This window comes from Rhinoraja longicauda, chromosome 7, assembly GCF_053455715.1.
Source record: "Rhinoraja longicauda isolate Sanriku21f chromosome 7, sRhiLon1.1, whole genome shotgun sequence".
Classification (NCBI taxonomy): domain Eukaryota; kingdom Metazoa; phylum Chordata; class Chondrichthyes; order Rajiformes; family Arhynchobatidae; genus Rhinoraja; species Rhinoraja longicauda.
The window spans coordinates 4,929,697-4,945,444 of record NC_135959.1 but is presented as its reverse complement, the minus strand read 5'-3'; the positions used below and the strand labels follow the sequence as shown (position 1 = coordinate 4,945,444).

Below are 15,748 nucleotides of genomic sequence, written 5' to 3'. Positions count from 1 at the left end.
GTAGAGTTGCTGCTTCTCAGCGCCAGAGACCCGGGTTCGATCCCGACCACGGGCGCTGTCTGTACGGAGTTTGCACGCTCTCCCGGTGACCCGGTGAGGCAGAGAATTCCACAGATTCACAACTCTCCGACTGAAAAGGTTTTTCCTCATCTCCGTTCTAAATGGCCTACCCCTTATTCTTAAACTGTGGCCCCTGGTTCTGGACTCCCCCAACATTGGGAACATGTTTCCTGCCTCTAACGTGTCCAACCCCTTAATAATCTTATATGTTTCGATAAGATCTCCTCTCATCCTTTAGTAGGCAGAAACTTGCAGAAACATTTACAAAGAAAAATAACAAAAATCTGTGAATTGAGAGATGAGATATATTCTGCATTTTAATGGTATCATCACACATACTGTTCCCCCAAAACATTGATTACACTGCGAGAGGCATAGCGAACGGCGGGTTTTGCCTACTAAAATGGTGGACGTCACGCTCCTTTGCATTTTACACTTCAGCATAGTCGATTTCAACGGAGTGGTCCATCTTGTTCCTCTGGTATCTTTTGTAATACCTCTCTGTTGAACGCACTGATGCAAATGCCTTAAGTACTTTGACCTCCTGCTGCCTATTTTCCATTAAAAAAAATGGATGAATGCTTACTTTCTTAAACTCATCGATGACAAGACAGAAATGTTGTTACTTGGATCGGAACCCACGAGAGAGATGTTACTTGGTAAACCGGGGGAATTTGACTGCCTGTGTCAAACAAGAAGTCACAAGCCTAGGGCTAAAAATTGACAATGATCTTAACTTTAAATCTCACGTAAACAAGGTAACAAAATGTGCTCTCTGTCACCTCAGAAATATTGCTAAAGTACGGCCTTTCTTAACTCAACATGACGGTACAAAACTCATACATGCTTTCACATCAAGTAGACGTGATTACTGTAACGCCTTATTTACCGATCTGCCTTCGAAATCCACCAACAAGTTACAGCTCATTCAAAATGCCGCAACCCAGCTTTTAACAAATACCTTCTTCTTCTTGCGTTAGTGGCAGCAGAAGTTATGAAGCTGCTTCTGCTGTCTCTGTTTGTTGTCGTTCGTCTGACTGAGGTCAGTTGACAGGGATCATCACGAGGAGGTCGACAACGTGAGCCCCTATCAAATACCAAGAAAAGGGAACACATCACCCCAGTAATATATTCCCTTCATTGTAAGGGTTGCCAACTTCCTCACTCCCAAATATGGGACAAGGTGACGTCACCGCCCCGCGCCCCACGTGACCTCACCCAGCCAGCGGCCACGTGCTCCCGCTCCACCAATGGCGGCCGCTCGGGCCGGGAGGCGGGTTGCTACGCAACCTCCGTTAGGCGGCGCCCGGGCCTACACTGTCCGGTGTTGGAAAAATAACTGCAGATGCTGGTTAAAATCGAAGGCAGACACACAATGCTGGAGTAACTCAGCGGGTCGTGCAGTGTCTTGGGAGAGAAGGAATGGGTGACGTTTCGGATCGAGACCCTTCATCAGACTCGACTCGTCAGGGTCTCGACCCGAAACGTTACCCATTCCTTCTCTCCCGAGATGCTAAACTGAGGAAATGACATCCTAATTTGAGGAAGGACATCCTTGTAATTGAGGCAGTGCAGCGTAGGTTCACGAGATTGATCCCTGGGATGGCGGGACTGTCATATGAGGAAAGATTGAAAAGTCTAGGCCTGTATTCACTGCAGTTTAGAAGGATGAGAGGGGACCTTATAGAGATATATAACATTATAAAAGGACTGGACAAGCTAGATGCAGGAAAAATGTTCCCAATGTTGGGCAAGTCCAGAACCAGGGGCCACAGTCTTAGAATAAAGGGGAGGCCATTTAAAACTGAGGTGAGGAGAAACTTTTTCACCCAGAGAGTTGTGAATTTGTGGAATTCTCTGCCACAGAGGGCAGTGGAGGCCAATTCACTGGATGGATTTAAGAGAGAGTTAGATAGAGCTCTGGGGGCTAGTGGAATCAAGGGATATGAGATGCTGCCTGACCCGCTGAGTTACTCCAGCATTTTGTATCTTCCTTCGATTTAAACCAGCATCTGTCGTTTTCTTTCCTAGTTATAAACAAATCTTTTTATTCAAGCTTTTAACCTATTTTACTTCCTTTGTTCTTTTGCACTCTCAATTTTACATTTTATATTTTTATATAAATCTGTGCTTTGGCTAAGGCCCATGTCCTTAGTTTTATATTGTATCTTCGTTTAGACATGTGTTTGTTTTTGGGGAGAGCACTTTGGGCTGCCATTAAATTGCATGAAAAGTGCTATATAAATAAAAGTTATTATTATATTATTATTATTAACACAGAAGCATAGAAAATAGGTGCAGGAGGAGGCCATTTGGCCCTTCGAGCCAGCACCGCCATTCACTGTGATCATGGTTGATCATCCACAATCAGTAAGGGTAAGGGGGAAGTCTTTTAGGACCGAGATGAGAACGTTTTTTTTCACACAGAGAGTGGTGAATCTGTGGAATTCTCCGCCACAGAAGGTAGTTGAGGCCAGTTCATTGGCTATATTTAAGAGGGAGTTAGACGTGGCCCTTGTGGCTAAAGGGATCAGGGGGTATGGAGAGAAGGCAGGTACGGGATACTGAGTTGGATGATCAGCCATGATCATATTAAATGGCGATGCAGGCTCGAAGGGCCGAATGGCCTACTCCTGCACCTATTTTCTATGTTTCTATGTTCTATGTTTCTATGTAACTCGTGCCTGCCTTCTCCCCATATCCCTTGATTCCGCTAGCCCCTGGAGCTCTATCTAACTCTCTCTTAAATTCATCCAGTGAATTGGCCTCCACTGCCCTCTGTGGCAGAGAACTCCACAAATTCACAACTCTCTGGGTGAAAACGTTCCTTCTCACCTCAGTTTTAAATGGCCTCCCCTTTATTCTTAGACTGTGTGGCCCCTGGTTCTGGACTCCCCCAACATTGGAGCATTTTTTTCCTGCATCTCACTTGTCCAATCCTTTTTATAATTTTGTACGTCTCTACAAGATTCCCCTCTCATCCTTCTAAACTCCAGCGAATACAAGCCCAGTCTCAAGAGAGAGCTGGATAGAGCTCTTAAGGATAGCGGAGTCAGGGGGTATGGGGAGAAGGCAGGAACGGGGTACTGATTGAGAATGATCAGCCATGATCACATTGAATGGTGGTGCTGGCTCGAAGGGCCGAATGGCCTCCTCCTACACCTGTTGTCTATTGTCTATTGTCTATTTCCAATCTTTCCTCATATGACAGTCCCCTCCATCCCGTGGATTAGCCTGGTGAACCTACGCTGCACTGCCTCCACAGGAAAGGACGTCCTTCCTCAAATTACCAGCTGTTATTACCAGCTTGGAGCTGCTTGAGTCCAGTTGAAGCTTGAAGTTGCTTGAAGTGGACCAGCTCCCCTCTGGGCTTGCTCCACTCTGTGCACGAGTGACCGCTGGATTCATGAGTGATCCTTAGATGCTCATCTACGTCTCAAACGGACACGGTGATGGTGAGAGTTGTCACCCCAGCTGACAGGATGGAAGGGAGTTACTCTGTAAGTGACCCCCGTGTTCCCTCCTCTCACCCCCCCATCATCCCCCCCATCACCAACACCACCACCCTCCCCCCCATCACCACCACTCCCCACCCCATCCCACCACCACCCCACCCCCCCAACACCACCCCCCCAACACCCCACCCCCCCACCACCACCCCCCCAACCATCACCACCACCACCACCCCCCCCCCATCACCACTCCCCCACCACTACCAACACCCCCACCCCCACCCACCACCACCATCCCCCCCATCACCACCCCCTCCACCAACATCACCCCACCCCCACCTCTCACCCCACCACCCCCACCCCCCCCACCACCAACACCACCCCCCCACCACCACCACCCCCCCACCACCACCACCCCCCACCATCACCACCACCAACACTCCCCACCCCATCCCACCACCCCCCACCCCCCAACACCACCACCCCCCACCACCACCGCCTCCCCTGCACTTCTTGGCTATGTTTCTATGACGTTCTTTACCCCCCTCCTGCCTCCACCCCTCTCTTCCCCTACTCCCTCTCCCCCTCCCTCCCTCCATCCCCCACTCTCTCTAACATTCACAGTTAGCTCTGCCGGGCAGTGTCGGTGAGTGCACTTCCAGACATATGTTGCATCTGACTCTCTCTCTCTCTCTCTCTCTCTCTCTCCAGTTCCGTCTCTCATTCTCTCTCTCCCGCTCTCTCTGTATCTCGTTCTCTCTCTTTCATTCCCCCATTCTCTCCCTCTCCCTCTCTCCCTCCCTCCCTCTCTCACCCACTCTCCCTCCCTCCCTCCCACTCTCTCTCCCTCTCCCTCCCTCACTCCCCCACTCCCTCCCTCCCTCTCTCTCTCCCTCCCTCTCACCCACTCTCCCTCCCTCCCTCCCTCCCTCCCTCCCTCCCACTCTCTCTCCCCCACTCCCTCCCTCCCTCTCTCTCTCCCTCCCTCTCACCCACTCTCCCTCCCTCCCTCCCTCCCTCTCACCCTCCCTCCCTCCCTCCCTCCCTCTCTCCCTCCCACTCTCCCCCACTCCCTCCCACCCTCCCTCCCTCCCTCTCTCCCCCACTCCCTCCCACTCTCTCTCCCCCACTCCCTCCCTCTCTCTCTCCCTCCCTCTCACCCACTCTCCCTCCCTCCCTCCATCCCTCTCTCCCTCCCTCCCTCCCTCCCTCCCTCCCTCCCTCCCTCCCTCCCTCCCTCTCTCCCTCCCTCCCTCCCTCCCTCTCACCCACTCTCCCTCCCTCCCTCCCTCCCTCCCTCTCCCTCTCCCTCTCCCTCTCCCTCTCCCTCTCCCTCTCCCTCTCCCTCCCTCCCTCTCTCCCTCCCTCCCTCTCCCTCCCTCCCTCTCCCTCTCCCTCTCCCTCTCCCTCTCCCTCTCCCTCTCCCTCCCTCCCTCCCTCTCTCCCTCCCTCCCTCCCTCTCTCCCTCCCTCCCTCCCTCCCTCCCTCTCTCCCTCCCTCCCTCCCTCCCTCCCTCTCTCCCCCAGCACAGTGTGTTGCCCGCGTTACTTCCATTCGCGAGTGTGGGCTGTTGGATGCACAGACTGCTGCTTGTTGACGCATCCTCCACTCTCGGGTCGGCCCTTACACTGTGGACAATTCCGCTCGAAGGACGAACACTTTCCAAACAGTGAGTACATTAAATGAACAATTACACACTCACACACACACACATATATATATATTGTGGTACAGACAGCCCGCGGGTTACAGTCTGTCACTTTGTACAGCAGACTAACACCAATCCTTCACCTGTATTATATAACTACACATTAAAAGCAGCCTTTAATATTGTTTTTAAAGATAAATTATTTACCTTATTAATATCCCAGGGTGTTCTTGTTTGGAAAACATTCATGTCTCCTGTCAGTGTTGTTACCCGTCATCTTCAAAGACCGTAGAGAGTAATAAGATTAAGTTTAAGGAAACACACACATATATATATATATATATAAAACAGATATATATATATATATATATTATATATATATATATATATATATATATGTGTGTGTGTGTTTCCTTAAACTTAATCTTAAGGAAACACACACACATATACATATATATATATATATATATATATATGTAGAGAGTATTAAGATTAAGTTTAAGGAAACACACACACACACACACACATATATATATATATACATATATATATATGTGTGTGTGTTTCCTTAAACTTAATCTTAATACTCTCTACATATATATATATATATATATGTGTCTGTGTGTTTCCTTAAGATATATATAACAGATATATATATATATATCAGTCTGAACAAGGATCTCGACCCAAAAAGCCACCCATTCCTTCTCTCCAGAGATGCTGCCTGACCTGCTGAGTTACTCCAGCATTTTGTGAATATATCTATATATATATATATTTAAAATTAGCATTTTGGAGACTAAAATGAAATTGTGACATATTTTTCTTTTTGTAACATGGAGAGAGACTTGGGCCGGAGTTTGCTTCTAAGTTTTAGTTGGGGAGGGGGAGGGGGGAGGGGGAGGGGGGGGGGGGTACAAAGTGCTGGAGGAACAGCGGGTCAGGCAGCATCTGTGGAGAGACATGAATAGAGGACGTTTTGGGTTGAGACTTTGGTTCAACACTCTTTTCCTCCCCCTCTCACCCACTTCCCCCTCTCTTCCTCCCCCTCTCTCCTCCCCCCTCTCTCCTCCCCCCTCTCTCCCCCCTCTCTCCTTCTCCCCCCCTCTCTCCCTCTCCCTCCCTCTCCCCCCCTCCCTCTCCCCACTCCCCCTTCCCCCACTCTCTCCCTCTCTCCCCCCTCTCTCCTCCCTCTCTCCCCCTCTCTCCCCCCTCTCTCTCCCCCTCTCTCCCCCCTCTCTCCCCCCTCTCTCCCCCCTCTCTCCCCCCTCTCTCCCCCCTCTCTCCCCCCTCTCTCCCCCCTCTCTCCCCCCTCTCTCCCCCCTCTCTCCCCCCTCTCTCCCCCTCTCTCCCCCTCTCCCCTCCCCTCTCCCCTCCCCTATCATCCACAATTGAATGGCAGATTTGTGGAAGAAAATAACTGCAAATGCCGGTACAACAATTCGAAGGTATCGCAAAATGCTGGAGTAACTCAGCGGGTCAGGCAGCATCTCAGGAGAGAAGGAATGGGCGCCGAAGAGTCTCGACCCGAAACGTCACCCATTCCTTCTCTCCAGAGATGCTGCCTGACCCGCTGAGTTACTCCAGCATTTTGCAATGCTTTCGATTGAATGGCGGAGTGGACTTGATGGGCCGAATGGCCTAATTCTACTCCTATCCCTTATGACCTCTTGAAATAAATGCTAACATTGCAATTGTTTTCTTTACGACTGGTTCGACTTGCAGATGAACCTTTTGGGAATCCTGCACCAGCACTCCCCAAGTCCCTTTGCATCTCTGATTTCTGGAGGTGAAATCACCCCATTTAGAAAATGGTCCATGATGATTGTGGCAAGTAATGTAACAATGTGTTACTTTTATTCGACACAGGCTCGTGTTCAACAGGATAAGGATAAACCTTCAATGTTGCTTCTTTTTATTGATAGGATGTAATTGCTGCCGATAAAAGTATTTCTTGATTAGTGCGGGTGTCAGGGGTTATGGGGAGAAGGCAGGAGAATGGGGTTAGGAGGGAGAGATAGATCAGCCATTGATGTTCCCGATGTTGGGGGAGTCCAGAACCAGGGGCCACAGTTTAAGAATAAGGGGTAGGCCATTTGGAACGGAGACGAGGAAGAACTTTTTCACTCGGAGAGTTGTAAATCTGTGAATTTTCTGCCTCAGAAGGCAATGGAGGCCAATTTTCTGAATGCATTCAAGAGAGAGCTGGATAGAGCTCTTAAGGATAGCGGAGTCAGGGGGTATGGGGAGAAGGCAGGAACGGAGTACTGATTGAGAATGATCAGCCCATGATCACATTGAATGGTGGTGCCTGGCTCGAAGGGCCGAATGGCCTCCTCCTGCACCTATTGTCTATTGGTTCCATAACTGATGTGCAGGAGTGCTGGATGTGTAATTCTGGACAGCAGTGGTTGAGGCAGGAATTCACTGTCAGCAGAAACGGACTGTGCACTGCTGGCCTGGAGAGGCCCCCACTCTGTTCACCAGCAGCTGGGGGTGACCAGCCTGGCAGAGGCAGTGGGCACCTGTACAACGCCCACTCTGCCGTCCTTCCATGGGGTAGGTACACGGGATCCTCATGACACACAGCGCCGGCTTCTGTGCTGATCATTAGAATGGGCCACATCAACATTACACTCTCACACACAGGTGTGCACACAGAGAGAGATGCACACACACACACACACACACACACACACACACACACACACACACACACACACACACACACACACACACACACACACACACACACACAGATACACACACACCCCACACGCACTCGCGCGCACACACACACACACACACACACACACACACACACACACACACACACACACACAGATACACACACACCCACATGCACTCGCGCGCACACCACACACACACACACACACACACACACACACACACACACACACACACACACACACAGATACACACACACACACAGATACACACACACACACACACACACAGATACACACACACACACACACACACACACACACACACACACACACACACACACACACACACAGACACACACACACACACACACACACACACACACACACACACACACCCACATGCACTCGCGCGCACACACACACACACACACACACACACACACACACACACACACACACACACAGATACACACACACACAGATACACACACACACACACACACACACACACAGATACACACACACACACAGATACACACACACACACACACACACACACACAGATACACACACACAGATACACTCACACTCACACACACACACAGATACACACACACACACACACACACACACACACACACACACAGATACTCACGCTGACACTGACACACACACATACACACACACACACAGTTTAAAGGAGATACGTGTTTTACACTGAGGGTGGTGGGTGACTGGAACGCGCTGCCAGGGAGGCAGACACGATAGTGGCATTTAAGAGGCTTTTGGATCGGCACATGGCTACACAGGGAATGGAGGGACATGGACCACGTGCAGGCAAATGAGAGATGATTTTGGCATCATGTCCGGCATCAGCATTGTGGGCCGAAGGGCCTGTTCCTGTGCTGTACTGTCCTGTGCTCTCTATCAATACCTGGAATGGATGGGCTTTGTTATGAGGAAAAGACACTCAGATGTTTAAAGAATGAAACGGACTTGATTAAAACATACAATTTATTTTTGTGGTTATTTTTTGTTCTGATTTTATTTTTGCGGTCCTTGCACTTACTTTATCTACACGTTGTCGGTACTCAGCATTCTGGATATTTTCTCTTTTGAACAACTCTTTTGTCCTCGTATGGTTTGGTCTGCCTGGACAGCACGCAGCACAAAGTATTTCACTGCCTCTCAATTAGGGGTTGCCAACTATCTCACTCCCAAATAAGGGACAAGGTGACGTCACACGTGACCTCACCCAGCGAGCGGCCACGTGCTCCCGCTCCACCAATGGCGGCTGGTTGCTACGCAGCCTCCTTTAGGCAGTGCCCGGGCCTCCGGGCCTACACTGTCCGGGCCCACACAAGCGTTCGGGCCTACAGCGTTCGGGCCTACAGCGCCCCCCGGGCCTAACAATAGACAATGACGGTCCAGTACGGGACAAACCTTGTCAATATCAATTCTTGCTATTGAGGGCGTGCAGCATAGGTTTACTAGGTTAATTCCCGGAATGGCGGGACTGTCATATGTTGAAAGACTGGAGCGACTAGGCTTGTATACACTGGAATTTAGAAGGATGAGAGGAGATCTTATCGAAACGTATAAGATTATTAAGGGGTTGGACACGTTAGAGGCAGGAAACATGTTCCCAATGTTGGGGGAGTCCAGAACCAGGGGCCACAGTTTAAGAATAGGGGGTAGGCCATTTAGAACTGAGATGAGGAAAAACTTTTTCAGTCAGAGTTATGAATCTGTGGAATTCTCTGCCTCAGAAGGCAGTGGAGGCCAATTCTCTGAATGCATTCAAGAGACAGCTAGATAGAGCTCTTAAGGATAGCGGAGTCAGGGGGTATGGGGAGAAGGCAGGAATGGGGTACTGATTGAGAATAATCAGCGATGATCACATTGAATGGCGGTGCTGGCTCGAAGGGCTGAATGGCCTCCTCCTGCACCTATTGTCTATTGTCTATTGTCTATAAACCAATTTAGCCCAAAATACGGGATGTCCCGGCTAATATGGGACAGTTGGCAACCCCAATCTCAATATAGGTCATAGTCATAGAGTGATACAGCGTGGAAGCAGGCCCTTCGGCCCAACTTGACCATACTGACCAACATGCCCCATCTACACCAGTCGCACCTGCCTGCATTTGGCCCATATCCTTTCTCTAAACCTTTCCTATCCATGTACCTACCTGTCCAAATTTTTCTTAAACGTTGTAGTAACGTTGCAATAAGTGTGAGAACGCACACCTCCAGATTCAGGGACAGTTTCTTCCCAGCTGTTAACAGGCAACTGAACAGTCCTACCACAACCAGAGAGCAGTGCTGAACTACTATCCTACCTCTTTGGTGACACTCGGACTATCCTTAATCGGACTTTAGACCCAAAATGCTGGAGTAATTCGGCGGGCCAGGCAGCATCTCTGGAGAGAAGGAATGGGTGATGTTTCAGGACTTTACTTGCTTGACCTTGCACTAAACGTTATTCCCTTATCATGCATCTATACACTGTGAATGGCTCGATTGTAATCATGTATAGTCTTTCTGCTGGCTGGTTAGCACGCAACAAAAAGCTTTTCACTCGAGGATGAAGGGCCTCGGCTATGAGGAGAGACTGGGCAGACTGGGGTTGTTTTCCCTGGAGCAGAGAAGGCTGAGAGGGGACATGATCGAGGTGTACAAGATCATGAGGGGCATGGATAAGGTAGATGGCGGGGAACTTCTTCCACCGGTGGAAGGTTCAACAACGAGGGGACATAGATACAGGGTAAGGGGAGGGAGGTTTCGGGGGGATGTGAGAAAGAACTTTTTCACCCAGAAGGTGGTTGGAGTCTGGAACTCACTGCCTGGGGTGGTGGTGGAGGCGGGAACACTCACAACGTATAAGAGGCATTTGGATGGGCACTTGAAATGCTACAACATTCAGGGCTACGGTCCAAATGCGGGAAAATGGGATTAAAATGAGACTGTGTTTGGTAACGGGCGGCGCGGACACGATGGGCCGAAGGGCCTCTTTCTGTGCTGTAGGACTCTATGACTCTATGACTCTACCTCAGTACACGTAACAATAAACTAAACTGTAACAATAATAGTCCCTGCCTCAACTACTTCTTCGTTCCCTACAACATACATTCCACACATCCCTCTGTGATTCCATGAACATATTTTTCCTTTGAGGTTAAAATTTTGAAAGCTATAAGTATTAGTTTCCAATGATGTTATTGGGCCATTCTGTGACCAAACATATGAAAAATTGTGGAATTCTCTGCCTCAGAAGGCAGTGGAGGCCAATTCTCTGAATGCTTTCAAGAGAGAGCTAGATAGAGCTCTTAAGGATAGCGGAGTCAGGGGGTATGGGGAGAAGGCAGGAACGGGGTACTGATTGTGAATGATCAGCCATGATCACGTTGAATAGCAGTGCTGGCTCGAAGGGCCGAATGGCCTCCTCCTGCACCTATTGTCTATTGTCTATAATTCCGAAAGCATTACAGGTATATTGTTTTGTACTGTATATACGTCGGTTTATTTTTCATAACCCAGTTTTATCTTACAAACCCTGTGAATATTAAAAAGCTAGAATGTTCATATCTTCAGCAGACGTGCATTATAGTTCTGTAGGTGGGAAAATAGCCATGAGTAAGATTAATCTAAGACATGTTAGAGGCAGGAAACATGTTCCCAATGTTGGGGGAGTCCAGAACCAGGGGCCACAGTTTAAGAATAAGGGGTAGGCCATTTAGAACTGAGATGAGGAAAAACCTTTTTCAGTCAGAGAGTTGTGGATCTGCGGAATTCTCTGCCTCAGAAGGCAGTGGAGGCCAATTCTCTGAATGCATTCAAGAGAGAGCTAGATAGAGCTCTTAAGGATAGCGGAGTCAGGGGGTACGGGGAGAAGGCAGGAACGGGGTACTGATTGAGAATGATCAGCCATGATCACATTGAATGGCGGTGCTGGCTCGAAGGGCCGAATGGCCTCCTCCTGCACCTATTGTCTATTGTCTAATCTCTTACAAGAATTTTTTTAATGGATTACTTTATGTGATGACTCCTGGTCACGCGTGACATTTTGGCTCACTTTCCAAAGAATGGGCCTGTTGTTCTTGGAGGTTTGCGGTGCTGTCGTGAGCTGGCGTACACGCCTCGTCTTCAGGAAGACAAAAGAAACCAGTTGGAATTATATCACACTTCCTCCAAGCCTACTGGGAGTTTCCAGCCGGCACGGGGTTGCAGCGGTCAGGGATCGATCCTGCCCCCCGGGTTCTGTCCACGTGGAGTTTGCGCGCTCCCCTGCGTGGTCGCGTGGTTCGATTGGCGCAGCGGTAGTACTGCTGCCTCTCGGCGCCAGAGACCTGGGATTGATTAAAACTGAGGTGAGAGGGAGCCTTTTCACCCAAAGAGTTGTGAATCTGTGGAATTCTCTGCCAGTGAGGGCAGTGGAGGCCAAATCACCGGATGGATTTAAGAGAGAGAGTTAGATAGAGCTCTAGGGGCTAGTGGAATCAAGGGGTATGGGGAGAAGGCAGGCAAGGGTTACTGATTGTGGACGATCAGCCGTGATCACAATGAATGGCGGTGCTGGCTCGAAGGGCCGAATGGCCTCCTCCTGCACCTATTTTCTATGTTTCTATGATCCTGTCCAAGGGTGCTGTGTGTGTGGAGTTTGTACGTACAGAATGATCGGCCATGATCACATTGAATGGCGGTGCTGGCTCGAAGGGCCGAATGGCCTCCTCTTGCACCTATTGCCTATTGTCTATTGTTCTCCCCCTGGGTTTTGTCCGGGTGCTCCGGTTTCCTCCCATACTCCAAAGACGCACAGGTTGGTAGGCTAATTGTTGTTTTGCAGATTCTCCCCAGTGTGTATAAGAAGATAACTGCAGATGCTGGTACAAATCGAAGATATTTATTCACAAAATGCTGGAGTAACTCAGCGGGTCAGGCAGCATCTCGGGAGAGAAGGAATGGGTGACGTTTCGGGTCGAGACCCTTCCCCAGTGTGTGCAGGATAGTGCTAGTGTACAGGGGATCGCTGGTCGGCGCGGACTTGGTGGGAAGAAGGGCCTGTTTCCACGCTGTGTCTCTAAAGATTTCACCACGTGCATCTTGAGATCGTAAGTGGTCGGTGCAGAATTAGGCCATTCGACCCATCAAGTCCACTCCGCTTAGGGTTGCCAACTATCTCGCTCCCAAATACGGGACAAATGGTGACGTCACCGCCCCGCGCCCCACCTGACCTCACCCAGCCAGCGGCCACGTGCTCCCGCTCTACCAATGGCGGCCGCTGGCTGGGTGAGATCACGTGGAGGGGGTTGGGCGTTGACGTCACCCTTTGTCCCGTATTTGGGAGCGAGGGAGTTGGCAACCCTACTAATACGGGACAAGGGCGGTCCAGTACGGGACAAACCAATTTAGCCCAAAATATACGGGATCTCCCGTCTAATACGGGACAGTTGGCAACCCTAACTCCACCATACAATCATGGCTGATCTCTCTCTCCCTCCTAAACCCACTCTCTTGCATTCTCCCCGTAACCCCTGACACCCGGCATGATAGTATGGTGGGCAGTTAAGCAAATTGTACGCAGGAAGCAGCAAAATGGAGTCACGAGCAACTGCAGATGCTAGAATCTTGAGGAAAACAAAAGTGCTGGAGGAACTCAGCTGGTCAGGCAGCTTGGTTTGGGATCAACTCCATCCAGGACTGTAAGACGGTCACAGTCAGGCTGGTCACGGTGGCGCAGCGGTAGAGTTGCTGCCTTGCAGCGAATGCAGCGCCGGAGCGCCGGGTTCGATCCCGACTACGGGTGTCTGTCGGTACGGAGTTTGTACGTTCTCCCCATGACCCTGCGTGGGTTTTCTCCGAGATCTCCGGTTTCCTCCCACACTCCAAAGACGTACAGGTGTGTAGGTCAATTAGCTTGTTAAATGTAAAACAATTGTCCCTAGTGGGCGTAGGATAGTGTTAATATGTGGGGATCGCTGGACCACAGATTCACAACTCTCTGGGTGAAAAAGGTTTTGCCTCATCTCAGTCCTAAATGGCAGCATCATCAAGGACCAGTGTCACCCCCTCTTCTCCCTCTCCCATCGGGCAAGAGGTATAGAAATGGGAAAACGCACACCTCCAGACTCTGGGGCAGTTTCTTCCCAGCTGTTATCAGGCAACTGAACCATCCTGCCACCAACCAGAGAGCGGTCCTGACCTCCCATCGACCACATTGGAGACCTTCAAACTGCCTTTAATCGGACTTTACTGGACTTTATTTTGCACTAAATGTTATTCCCTTTATTGTGTATCTGTACACTGTGGACGGCTCGATTGTAATCACTGGGTTTTTTGCTGACTGCATAGTACGCAACAAAAAAGCTATTCATTGTACGTTGGTGCACGTGACGATATCTGAAACTGAACTGAAACTAACTGTGGTATTTTGCAGGAAGTGGCAAACTAAACTAAACCTCTGGTGAGGGGATGGACAGGTGACGTTTCAGGTCGGGAACAGTTGGGATTAATGGCTCCTGATTCCATAAAGCACGGATCCCAACAATGCTGGAGTAACTCAGCGGGACAGGCAGCATCTCTGGAGAGAAGGAATGGGCACAGACCCTTCTTGTCCAGCGATGTTGCCTGTCCCGCTGAGTTACTCCAGCGTTTAGTGACAGACCTGAACACGATCTGTTTAAACTAATGAACCATTTATAGAGAAACAGTTTAAGAATAAGGGGTAGGCCATTTAGAACTGAGATGAGGAAAAACGTTTTCAGTCGGAGATTTGTGAATCTGTGGAATTCTCTGCCTCAGAAGGCAGTGGAGGCCAATTCTCTGAATGCATTCAAGAGAGAGCTAGATAGAGCTCTTAAGGATAGCGGAGTCAGGCAGGAACGGGGTACTGATTGTGGATGATCAGCCATGATCACATTGAATGGCGGTGCTGGCTCGAAGGACCGAATGGCCTCCTCCTGCACCTATTTTCTATGTTTCCATGCTCGTTTCCATGTTGTGTGGCTTCTTGACTCTGTCAAAGAGCAAGTTTTGAAACGGAAGAATGGCTTAACAGGAAGCCAGTGTGAACCAATACAGTGGGGTGCGTGCGAAGTTACGGCACGGTGGCGCAGCGGGTAGAGCTGCTGCCTCACAGCGCCAGAGACCCGGGTTCCATCCCGACCTCAGGCGCTGTCCGTGTGGAGCTTCCCTGCGACAACGCGCCTTTGGAACGTTGGGTGGAAACCGGAGCACCCGGAGGAAACCCCGCACGCGGTCACAGGGAGGACGTGCGAACTCCACGCTGGCAGCAGGCGAGGTCAGGATCGAACCCGGATCTCTGGCGCTGTGAGATGGCGGAATTAGCACGTGGACATGTCGGAAATGGAGGGGTGTGGATCGCGTATTATTAAGGGGTTGGACACGTTAGAGGCAGGAAACATGTTCCCAATGTTGAGGGAGTCCAGAACCAGAGGCCACAGTTTAAGAATAAGGGGTAGGCCATTTAAAACTGAGATGAGGAAAAACTTTTTCAGTCAGAGAGTTGTGAATCTGTGGAATTCTCTGCCTCAGAAGGCAGTGGAGGCCAATTCTCTGAATGCATTCAAGAGAGAGCTGGATAGAGCTCTTAAGGATAGCGGAGTCAGGGGGTATGGGGAGAAGGCAGGAACGGGGTACTGATTGAGAATGATCAGCCATGATCACATTGAATGGTGGTGCTGGCTCAAAGGGCCGAATGGCCTCCTCCTGCACCTATTGTTTATTGTCTATTGCCCCACCCTCTTTATCTCCTGTCTCACCATCCCTAATGAATCTTTGCCCCTTGTTGTTCTTAGCCTTTGCTTCCGCTAAACGTTCAGAATGTTTATCCTATTAAAGGTCAGATATAAAAGCCAGTTGTTGGTGGTTTTATTGTG

General features: G+C 49.8%; 1 protein-coding gene across 3 annotated transcripts in view; it reads left to right on the top strand.

Moving 5' to 3' along the window:
- The first annotated feature begins 5,030 nt into the window (after positions 1-5,030).
- The window catches only part of gdpd4a (glycerophosphodiester phosphodiesterase domain containing 4a), a 76,981-nt gene continuing 66,263 nt past the window's right edge, over positions 5,031-15,748 (top strand). For all 3 annotated transcript variants that reach the window (XM_078402014.1, XM_078402013.1, XM_078402015.1), the window contains exon 1: positions 5,031-5,181. The gene's annotated coding sequence lies outside the window, so the exon portion shown is untranslated. The remainder of the gene's footprint in view (positions 5,182-15,748) is intronic.